This window comes from Podarcis gaigeae, assembly GCF_964106915.1.
Source record: "Podarcis gaigeae genome assembly, chromosome: 7".
Lineage (NCBI taxonomy): Eukaryota > Metazoa > Chordata > Lepidosauria > Squamata > Lacertidae > Podarcis > Podarcis gaigeae.
Genome location: NC_139683.1, coordinates 33,558,186 through 33,567,010, shown reverse-complemented (window position 1 = coordinate 33,567,010; position 8,825 = coordinate 33,558,186). Strand labels below are relative to the sequence as shown.

Below are 8,825 nucleotides of genomic sequence, written 5' to 3'. Positions count from 1 at the left end.
TATCAGATCACTGCTCAGGACACCAGCGGTGATGTTTGTGGAACCGCGCACTGTCTCAGAGCTAATCTCCGGGATAATTTAGATTAACCTTTCTGGTCGCTGCAAACCACATTGCCTTTTCCCCTGACCGTGATGTGCTACTCGGACTTATAATAACCATTTTGGATCATAGCAGTGGAATCAAAGCTGGCATTGAGCTGGCCTTCTGCTAAACTTTCAAACGGAACCGAATTAGAAACATTACAGTTTGGGCTTATTTCACCTTTCTGTCTAAATAATAACAATATTAACAAATTTTGAAGTGCCTTGACAGAAAACCTAGAATTAACTGTGAATAATTCTCCCCTCCCAAATAATTTTTATTTGATTTTACAAGTGCAAATTTATAACAATACCAAATATATATCCATATTTAGAGATTTCTCTGAATCTCCAGACTTCCCACCATCCCCTCCATGGGTCATATTGTCAACATTTTCAACTGCATATTATTTCATCATCCATATTTATATCTCTCCATATTTTCCATAGTATTTGTTGCACAACAAGTGTTACTAGAATCCTGCTAATGTTTTCATCTGCTTACAGTGGTCTCCTAAATATATTATAAATCTTTCCCATTCTTTCTTAAAGTTTTGACTGTGAATAATTCTAACCAGAAATATGCAGGGCGTCTTGATGTCCTCTTGTGTTTACTTTTTTCACAAGACAGATAACTGTGGCCAATAGAGGCTATGTATCAAAGACCTGTCCCTTCTCAGGTTTGGTAGGTTTATAAGTTGAGCTGCTGGGTGACTGCGGGAGGGTGTGCTTTGTCAGGGTGGCAGATGTACCCTCAGAGATCCTCAAGAGAGGATGGCCCAGAGGGGAGGGGAAGGCAAAATCGATCTCTTTCAGTTGCTGAGCTATTCTTCCATTTGTTGCTGCTTTTCATGACTGTAATTCCTGCTGCTCACGGCTATAATTAGAACTTTTAAATTTATAGCACATGCCTAAAGGCCTCGAGATGCTTGGGGGGAATTTAACTGAATCCATGATTTCTTCGGCAGGGACAGCTGCTACTGTGGTAGGAACGATTCTAAACTGAGAGGTCAACAGAAGATTCTGTGAAATGCTAAAGGCCAAAACAAGTAAGGAGTAAAAAAAAAAGAGAGAGAAATGAAGACTTGAAGATATTATTTAATAACTTCATCACTTATGGTTGTTATCAGGCATTGAAAGCCACCCTGCACTGCACCCAAAATTAAAATTAGACTCGACTAGACAGGTCCAGTGGCAGAATGATGAGATGGCCCCCAACTTGGATGACTTTAAAAGAGGATTAGACAAACGCACGAAGTAAAAAACTTTCATGGGCTAGTCATGATGCTTGCTATGTTCTACCTCCAATGTCAGAGGTATTATGCCTCTGAGTACCAGTTTCTGGGGAAACAAGTTCACACCCTCTAACACCTTGAAGCCAAAATTCGAGACACCATCTTCCTGGATGCCATCTTCCTTTTTTTTAATCATGAGAGCACAAAGTCGATTTTGCACCACGGTCCCTCCCTAAAAGCGCCTTTTCAGACATAAGCCCCAAAATGTGTGTTTTGAGGCACTGTGTGAGATCGCAGCCCCCCAAAAGTGCTTCCCCTGGGAGAACCCATACCCACAAATTGCATGAGAATGTGGCAACCAATATGGCCGCTGTTCTCTCATGATAAAAAATGGGATGGTTTTTCTGGGACACTTGTGAAGCATGTAAGTTTGGACAGTACTGTTGCGCTCATGTCTAGTTCGCAAGCTTCTCAGAGGTATCTTGTTGGTCTCTGAGAACAGAATGTTAAACTAGATGGGCCTTTGGCCTGATCCATCAGTATCTTCTGGGGTTATAATGGCTTATAGGAAGAAAAGAGGGGAGGGGAGGCACTTGAGGATCATTGCGAATCTGCTGTGCATGCAGAAAGTTTAGGTCCTGGAAGGTTTAGGCCCTAGCATCTTCAGGTATAGCTGGAAGAGACCCTTGTCTGAATCCCTGCAGCACTGCTACCAGGCAGTTCAGATGATACTGAGATAGATGGACCAGTGTTCTGACTCAGTTTAAGCCAGATTCATATGTTCCTTGCTCTGTGAAATTTACAGAAAGACCAGGTGGAATGGCCACTGATGGAGCAAATTCTAGGAGGAAGAAGCTGAGCGGTCCCAGCCAGACCATGATTATCAGCCACTTTTAGAACCAATGCACACTTTTTCCAGGCATAGAATCATGCCTGTGAGAGATGGCCACACCACAATACACACAGAGTAAAATGTAGAAATTGCTGCCTGGTGGTCATGCAGAATTCCAGAAACCTACCTGCAGTTCATGCCATGTCTTTATTACCTGCACACACACATGCAAAAAGAGTAGACTACCATGTCTCACCTTAGCAAGTTGCTTTTGAAATTCCCCATCAGTTCCCCAGTGTTCTGCCACGAGGCATGGATGGTTCCTCTCTGTGAAATAAAAACCCAACAGCTCACAGTATTTGGCAGAAGTTCTCCTGCATTTCCCCCTATTATTCTTCATCAATTACCAAGAGCAGTAATTACATTTGAACATGATCAAAAGGGAGAGAAAAAATTGGAGAAATTATTGTGGAAAGGGTGGAGTTTATTTTGCTGCACTTAGCTGACTTCTGAGGTGGCCTAGCGATGTTTGTGTGCCTCTTTTCTTTCAGTCTTCAAATCTGCATCCTGCAGCCTCTCTGGGTGCCTTCACTTCCTGAAAACCCCATGACATCCTCAGCTGGGCTTTTATGTATGTGCAGAGGGAAACCACACTGCCTATTGTGTGCCCGGCCATTGTTCATTATTTTCAAGAGAGAAGCATTTTTATTTTTCAAAGAAATCAGTGCAGAAAGCTTTTTTTTTTAATGGTAAAATAAAACCTTATCTTAAAAACAAAGTCAGGGAGCACATCAGATGCTCAGTAGTCACCTTTCCAACTTCTCACACTTCATTTAAAATGAGGCAATTCCTCCCACAGGATTTTTGTGGTTTTTTTTAGATCAGGAGACATAGGCAGCAGGGGAGGCTGCAGAGTGTTTAATGGGAATAAAAGAATATGCACCACCCACAGCTGCTTCACAATGATATATTAAGTTCAATCCTGCACCCATCGAAAAGATAAAGAAATTCTAAAGCACCCTGAAAAAGAGGCAGAAAAACTGAAGTCTTGGGAGAGATTAGTGGTTGGGTGTATACAGAACTAGTTCATAGTTTGTTAGGTAAAGGTAAAGGGACCCCTGACCATTAGGTCCAGTCATGACCGACTCTGGGGTTGCGGCGCTCATCTCACTTTATTGGCTGAGGGAGCCGGCGTACGGCTTCCGGGTCATGTGGCCAGCATGACTAAGCCGCTTCTGGCAAACCACAGCATCACCCGCATCCCTTCATAGTTTGTTAGAATCCGGCTATTGATTTCTAGAATGGAGAGGGGTGTTACATTTTTTAAAAAAGTGTTATATGAATTATACATCTGAGGGTGGAGCTGACTGAGTGAAATGGATCTAAGTCTTGCGATTTATGAACTCATGCACTCTACGAGATGGAGGGGTTGCCACTTGCTGCTGCTATCCTGTTTTTACCCGCCCCCTTAATCCATTTCCCCACCCCATGAGTGGAAATGTAACAGACAGGACTAAGCTTCTTACAGCACAATCAGTGCATGTTGATTCAGAAGTAAGTTCCATCAGTGATAGATGGAAAGGCTGGATAACGATTTCTTTATCCACACAGAGATTCTCAAGCTAACTGAGTTATGATGGATGTTTGCTGGAGCACATGGCTTGCGTGGCATGTGGCAAACAGTAGTGGCTAGTGAGTTATTAGCAGTTATTGACATTTGTCAGCTTTCCGTGTTCTGTAGCAGGAAAACAGAAATGGCAGCAATCATGTCTAATTTAGCCTGCTATGATGTCAGGGCTTTGCGGACTCCCACTCATGTCAAGAAGCACCTAGAAAAGGTTTACAGATGTGTAGGAGGCAGTCAACTATGGCAGTGATGTTGCCAATGTTGCACATGGATCAACTAACGATTAAGCTATCAAAAGCAATCACTGGAGCTTACTGACAGCTGGCTCAATTGTTTGCACCTGTTCCCCCCCCCCCCCGCATTACACATATGTCTGGAATGGATTACCCTGGCTTGTGCTGGACACATTTCACCTTTCCCTATCATGATGTGCCAGAACAACATCTTTATGAAACCTGGGACTCAGAAAAGCAATAGGTATGGTACATCATGTGCATATCCTTATGGGAAGGACTCACTCGCAGAGATACCAGGAAAAAAACCCAACTGGACTCATCCCTTGACTCCAGCTCTGCTTTATAACTCCTCTGGATCTATCTATAATAAAACAGTGTCTAAAACAAGGCCTGAGATTGGATCCCAACTCAGAGAAGGTTCCCACCCCCTTCTTTTTGCCGAGACTAGTGTAATACAAGACCATTTATACTTCAGTAGAATTAGCTCCATTTTGACCAATAAAAGCAAGGACCTTGTTTCTGATTGGTTGGCCATGCAGTATACAGAGAAGAGTACTAGTATTTCTTAGGAAAGGGAGAGCTTCTAATGAGCAAGCAAAAGCTCTCTGGCTCAAAACACAAATGTTAAATGGCTACTTCATAATAGGGGACATAAAACCCCCAACAGTCTCTTTCCCTCCAAGACAATTGTTCTTTTGCAGGTGTGGTTCAAACATACATCAGTAAATTCAGGTTGCACAATTAAAGTGGGTTTAGTGCTCAGGTGCAAAATACAACCTCCTCCCTCTCTCCACACACCCCTTGCAGTAAGGAATGTGATGTGGAAATGTGCTGGAAAATGTAGGATAACCATTACTTGACCAACCACTCAACCAGCTGGTGGTCTGGCTAGCCACTGTGAGAACAGAATGCTGGATTAGATGGGCCTTTGGTCTGATCCAGCAGAACTCCTCTTCAGTGCTTATGGCATTGTATAACTTCCCTGCAGACAAATGCTCAGTAAGCAGTTGGGGTTACAAACTTTACCTCCCCCCAAACTTTGTGCAAACAAATCACGATGAATGCTCAATAAACAGGTTGTGACATGTTTCTCTCTCACACATGCACCCCTTTGGGATGTATTTTCCTTTCTTAATCAGAAGGCAAGAAACGGTTTCTCTCCCACACACTCTCGCCCTTCCCTTTGGGATGCCCTTTTCCTTCTTAATCACGAGACAAGGAGTAGTTTCAGCAAAGGTCCCCCACTCAGCCATTGTGGATTCTTACATTGGTTGCCAGCTTGCTTCTAAGTTTCTTTCTTCCATTTCTGAACTCCGTGCTCTGTTGTTTTTAGGAAATACTCAATGTCCTGTAAATACTTCTGGAGAACAGCTACAGTACAGTCGTACCTTGGTTCTTGAACGCCGAAAACCCGGCAGTAAATGTTCCAGTTTTTGAACATTTTTGGAAGCTGAACGTCCAATGCAGCTTCCTCTTGAGTGAAGGAAGCTCCTGCAGCCAATCGAAAGCTGCATCTTGGTTTTTGAATGGTTTGGGGAGTAGAACGGACTTCCAGAACGGATTACATTTGAGAACCAAGGTACCACTGTATTTGATGTTCTCTCTCTCTGCTGAAAGGTTCTTTATGTGAGCCAGTGTGCTGTAGTGGTTAAGAGTGGTGGACTTGTAATCTGGTGAACTGGGTTCGCGTCTCCGCTCCTCCACATGCAGCTGCTGCGTGACCATGGGCTAGTCACACTTCTCTGAAGTCTCTCAGCCCCACTCACCTCACAGAGTGTTTGTTGTGGGGGAGGAAGGGAAAGGAGAATGTTAGCTGCTTTGAGACTTCTTCGGGTAGTGATAAAGCGGGATATCAAATCCAAACTCCTCTTCGTCTTCTTTGAACATGATGAGGACATCATGTTCACCACCTGTCTGATGTAGAAAATCCCTAACCCCACCCCCAGTTTCCACCTTGAGACTCTTCATCGAGTGCACTCCGCTCTCTGTTTTGGTAAATGGTACATGCATGAAGTTAGTCCCAATCAATACCTATCTTGTATCTATCCTGTTCTTTCTAATGAAATACTGTGTTTTGATGTGTTTCCCCCCCCAACCAGCTTTGATCCAAACTGAGAAAAAGAACAGCTTAGCTGCATTTTTAAGCCGTTTGCACAACCAAGGTCATTGCCAAACAGCTTTTACCGTTAAGACTTTTCTCCTGATGTTCCGTTGAAATCTACCCTTCTGCTACTTCAGCCCATTTGACACAGGGCTTATCCATACTTCCTTTTGTCACACTGCTTTCCCCCGAGGAAAACTATTCTGTAGTGCTCAAGCTACAGGTTTTCTCCAAACTGACATTTGCTCCAATTTAGCATGAAAGAGTGGGTTTTACCTGAGAAAGGAGCGGGGAAGGGGAAAACTGCTCAGACCTGTGGATTCTAGGCTGGGGGCGAGCCCCTAGGTCTGCCCTCTAGGGCAGCACAGAAAAAGTCTTCTATGGTGTGTTCATGCAAGATCAGGCTATACACAATTATGAAACAAAGCCTTTCATTTCATTTGATTTTTGTGTTGCTGCTAAACAATGAATGGCTTTGACAGCAAAATCCTTTGCATGTCTACCTGAGAAGTAATTCTTGCTAAGTTCAATGAGACTTGCTCCTAAGTAAGCGTGTAAGGAGTTGTAGCCTTAACCTGTTTATTTTCATTAGGGTGGATTTTTCCCCAGCCAACAATGAGATCCAGGCCTGTCTGAAATACAGCAGCTGAGGTTTGCCAATGGTTTTCAAGAAAGCCAAACATGTGTTCAAAGCTCGATGGCTCTTGGCAGACACTTATGTTTTAAAGAAGCCCTGATGCCTTCTAGAAAACACAAAAAGACAGTCTGTTTGGAAATAATCTGCTTGTGTCACATTGAGTGAAATCTTAGCTCCTGTGAAGGCAAAGGGAAGTTTGTCATTCACTTTAATGGGGGCAGGCATTGCCCAGGCACATTTATTCTCATGGAGAGGACGTTCACACTTTGAAAACATCTTTTGCTTATTTAGCCCATTTATTTCCTTGTTCTATAGCAGCCTATTTAACTATATACAAAATTAAAATGAATTAACAGCAGCACATTCCTATCCATGTCTACTCAGAAGTAAGTCTAAACTGAATAAAGGTGCATAAGATTGTACTGTATAATCTTTCCCCCATAAAACCCAAACATACAAGGCTGTAATCTTCTACTCACTTACCTGAAAGGAAGTCCTGTTGATCTCACCTGGACTTACTCCTGAGCAGACACATATCTGCTTGTCTTTCCAGGCTCCAGCTGTCACCCAATGTCTCTCTTTCCCTGAAACTAATAATAATAATAATAATAATAATAATAATAATAATAATATCTTTATTGTCATTGCCCCCTCTCAGGGACAACGAAATTACTTGGCTGCTCCATCCACCCAGATAGGGCACTCCACTTAAAATCAGAACAACTATAAAAACACTAATTAAAACAATATAATATAATACAGCAAGGAAGATTAGATGACTTCAAAGTCCAGGTTTCCCATTCAGGGCCGAGATCGCTCTGGAGAAGAAGCTGTTCTTGAGACGGCTCGTTCTTGTCATCATCGTCCTGTATCTCCGTCCCGACGGCAGGAGCTCGAAGAGACAGTGACCAGGATGCGATGGATCTTTTACTATGTCCAGTGCCTTCCTATGGCACCTTGTGGCATAAATCTGCTCTAAGGTGGAGAGTGGGCAGCCAACAATGCTCTCTGCTGCCTTAACAACTCTGCACAACACCATCCTGTCCTGGGTAGTACAGCTTCCGTACCACACACATAAGCCATAAGTGAGCACGCTCTCAATGGCACAGTGATAGAAGGCAAGCAGCAGTTTCTGCGGAAGATGGTTTTTCCTTAGGATTCTTAAAAAGTACAGTCTCTGCTGCGCCTTCTTCACAAGCCCCCTTGTGTTGACACTCCAGGACAGATCCTCTTGTAATTCAATTCCCAAAAATCTGAACGTTGTTACCCTCTCCACACAGACCCCATCAATCAGAAGTGGCTGGACATTGCTCTTCTGTCTCCTGAAGTCCACCACAAGCTCCTTTGTCTTCCTTGTATTTATGAGCAAGTTGTTAGCGCTGCACCACTCTGTCAGCCGCTCCACCTCATCTCTATAGTCCGTTTCACCCTCCATTTCAGAGATGATCCCAATCACGGTTGTGTCATCTGCAAATCTGACAACCCTATTACTAGGGTGAGCAGCGACACAATCGTACGTGTAGAGAATATAAAGGAGCGGACTAAGTACGCACCCCTGTGGTGTTCCTGTGTTAGTCTTAAGTGTATTAGAGGTATAAGGGCCCAACCGAACCCTCTGGGTGCGGTCCGACAGAAAGGCCGATATCCACCCACAAAGTGATAACGGGAGCCCCAGATCTTCCAGTTTAGACACCAGACGTTGTGGTAGAATGGTATTAAATGCCGAGCTGAAATCTAAAAAAAGCAGTCTGGCATAACCCCCCCGCTGCTCCAAATGTGCAAGAACGGCATGGAGGGCAATCGCCACAGCGTCCTCTGTCGATCTTTTTGTTTTATAAGCAAATTGGAATGTGTCCAGTCCCTCTGGTAAACAGGCAATGACATAATTTCGTACCAGCTTTTCAAAGCACTTCATGATTATAGGTGTGAGTGCTACTGGACGAAAGTCATTCAGATCTTCCGGGTTAAATGAGTTGTACAGGGTCTTCCTTTTGTAGATCTTGACAGGTGACTGTTGCTCATGGATATTGTTATTTTTAAAATGTGACAGGCTCTTAATGAAATGTCTACATCAGC

At 43.5% G+C, this 8,825-nt stretch overlaps 1 long non-coding RNA gene across 1 annotated transcript; it reads right to left on the bottom strand.

Moving 5' to 3' along the window:
* Window positions 1-635: 635 nt before the first annotated feature.
* LOC310848747 lies at window positions 636-7,319 on the bottom strand. Its single transcript, XR_014566577.1, has 3 exons — window positions 7,233-7,319; window positions 2,405-2,475; window positions 636-1,114 (listed from the first exon to the last, which is right to left on the bottom strand). It is a non-coding gene; the product is annotated as an uncharacterized lncRNA (long non-coding RNA).
* Window positions 7,320-8,825: the final 1,506 nt, after the last annotated feature.